This window comes from Epinephelus moara, chromosome 19 (assembly GCF_006386435.1).
Source record: "Epinephelus moara isolate mb chromosome 19, YSFRI_EMoa_1.0, whole genome shotgun sequence".
Taxonomy (NCBI): Eukaryota; Metazoa; Chordata; class Actinopteri; order Perciformes; family Serranidae; genus Epinephelus; species Epinephelus moara.
In genome coordinates this window covers 1,592,470-1,595,471 of record NC_065524.1, presented here as the reverse complement: position 1 = coordinate 1,595,471, position 3,002 = coordinate 1,592,470, and the positions used below count along the sequence as shown (strand labels likewise).

Genomic DNA, 3,002 nt, shown 5'->3' with positions numbered 1-3,002 from the left:
TAGGTTTCTTTTGTTTTGTGCTGTTTTTGTTGTCTGTTCCTCAAAATAAAGAAAGAGGACTCTGCTGGGAATAAATTGATTCATCTAATTTGCATATTGTGACATCACTTCTACATACCTACAGCTACAGAAAGCATTCAAACATCAAAACGTTCAGCTCTGTAAGGGTTTTCTGATGTTTGTGGCAATATGTGTGATATTTCTAAATAATTCGCTGGAGGCCGAAACGGGCGAGGTCCCGCCAAACGCTGCTTGCAGCTTTAATTGTACTTGTATTTTGCCACTCCTAAGTTGCAGTGGCGGCTGGTGAAAAATATTCTAGGTGGGGCTGTGCCATATTAAGCCAGTCTCAGTAACTATCCCAATACAATTTAACACAAACGGCAGGATACCAGTGCTCTGTGAAATAGTAATTATTTAATGCCAGTATTAAAAAGTTGAGGCATTCTTGCACAAATACAAACAGCATATTGCACAAACACAAGTTTTGCATTTGAAACTGAACATGTAAACAAATTACTTAAAGGGGCAAAAAGCGAAATCCTTTCACTGCCAACTTTGGTGTTGTGCACTGCCTGTAGACCAAAACAAAGTGTGTCATGAGCCACTCCTCCCTCTACCTCTGCTCTCCAACACCCCCCACCCCCACCCCCCCACTTGCCTCGTCTGTGCCGCCGAGCGTCGCAGCATCTCCATGGACGACCACATCCAGACGGTCCCGGTGTTTCTTCTGCAGGCTCCGCTTCACTCAGCTGCCCAATATACCCGCTGCTTCTTCCCACATTAACCTGAATAACAAACCAGGGCTCGATGCTCCGGTTGGATCCAAACGGAGAGCCGCTAGCTGGGAAGCTAGCGGAGGCTAACTGGCTGTGCTGGCAGCTGAGTGAAGTGGAGCATGAGGAGGAAGCACCGGTTAGCCTCGCTTTCACTGCAGGCAGATTCACTTGCCACAGGGGCGAGTGAATAAAACCTAAACAGCCAACTTAGTTTTGCTTAGTTTAGCGGTTAGCGATGTCTTTCACTCACTCTCGGTCTCTGCTGTGTTTAGCTATTTCCCTGCTTTCCTGTTAGTATTAGCACTACTCAGCTGCCACGCTAACGCTCCAACTCCAACTGAGCCGGGAGCCCGGGAGCCCACCAGGCTCACGGTCTCACGGAGAAGAGTTGGAACATTAGCATGGCAGCCAACTACTGCTAACGTCCCTACGCTTCTCCGCCAGGCTCAGTAGCCAGAGCTGAGAAGCGTGGGGACGTTAGCGTTAACACTAGTCGGCTGCCATGCTAATGTTCCGGGAGCCTGCTTAAGCATGGGGACGTTAGCGTTAGCACTAGTCGACTGCCATGCTAACGTTCCAACTCTTCTCCGGGAGCCGGAGCCAGTCTCAGGCTCCCGGCTCCGGCTCATGGAGAAGAGAGGAATGTTAGCGTTAGCTCCCAGAGTTAGCACTAGAGCTACTACAGCTGTTAGCGTTAGCTCCCAGAGTTAGCACTAGAGCTACTACAGCTACTGGAGTAACTTGCAGCTATGGAGTGCTTCTACCAGCTCTTCTAGTCACTGAGCCTCGCCTCCATTTCAGCAAATACTGTATATTGCATTTATTACAGGTGCCATCATCATTGAAGTAGGCAGAGGAATAGCAAAACACAGCCCGCCAGGCTGCCCGCCGGGCTACATTTTACAATGCTAATTGCAAATGTTAACTGGGCTGCCGGGCTACTCACCTAACACAACAGTAACGCCTGACCCATTGCTGGGACTGAGCCGCTAATAACTCAAGCTCTGGACATTAACCCATGCTACGATTGTAACATTAAATTTAACTGAATCGACATAGCGACATGTGCTTAATGTTACAGTAACACTAATTAAAACAGACATTTGACTTTATGTTGTACCTGTCCAGGAGAAGAAGAGCTAGCTCCGAGTCAAATTGTAGCCCCTTTAGCTCTTGCAGTGCTCTCCACCTTGGAAATGCAAGGCCAATGTTAATCCAGGTTCTGTCCCTTTCTTTATCCGACAACTTCTTCGCCAACAACCGTTGTTTCTTTAGAGGTGATGTCAGATCCTGGTCGTCTTCAGGTGGACGTTCCGCTCTCTGCCATTTCATTTCGAAATTACGCGCTGCCATTGCTCACTGGCTGTAGCCTTTTATAGGGAGGGAGGGCCAAGGGCTCCGAGAGGAGGGGGGGCTGGGGGGGGTTCACATGAACGTACATGAATGCGCAGCCGGAACATGAAACGGTGCATTAGTAGTAAATAGGCAACGCAAGAGACATGCCACCAGAACAGAATGCAAAGTGGACTATATACAATAACATAAAATTATATAGATTGTAGTAATGTATCTATGAAATTTACACTGTATAAAGGATGTATAATAAAGAAATGAATATAAAGTGGCTGAACTCACTGGAAGAATACTGTATAGTACTTTATGATCAAGCTAAATGTTATTAATGTGATCAGAACTGCAACAATTAACTGATTTTTCAATTAGTCGATCAAGACAAATATTATCTGCAACAATTTTGATAATAATGTCAGTATTTGAGTGATTTTCCAAGTTAAGATTCCAAACATTTTTTTTGTTTGATTATCAAATGTTAAGTTTTGCTTCTTTCATATGTCTAATATGAGTCAATGAAAAAAAACATTTTATAGACTAAACAATCAAGAAAATGATGAACAGATTACATATACAATAATATTAGCACACACTACTAAGACAAAATTAGAAAGAAATTTCTGAAGTGCAATATATTGCTGGATGATGTCTTGTGCAAAGGTCAACTACAGGTATATACAAAGAAAGATTTGGTCAAGGGAGTGTGTGTGTGTGTGTTAGGGCTGGGCGGTATACCGGTTTGTACCGAAAACCGGTATTTATTTTCGTTATGATATGAATTTTTCATATACCACAATACCGGTGAATAGCCCAAACAACGTCCGGAACGTGCGCGGCGGGAAAGTGTTTCAGCGGGGACCCATTTCACCGCTG

The 3,002-nt window shown here is 44.8% G+C and overlaps 1 protein-coding gene across 2 annotated transcripts in view; it reads left to right on the top strand.

The window, feature by feature from the left end:
- Nucleotides 1-3,002, top strand: part of kcnk18 (potassium channel, subfamily K, member 18) — a 110,544-nt gene that overhangs the window by 91,579 nt on the left and 15,963 nt on the right. The window lies entirely within an intron of this gene.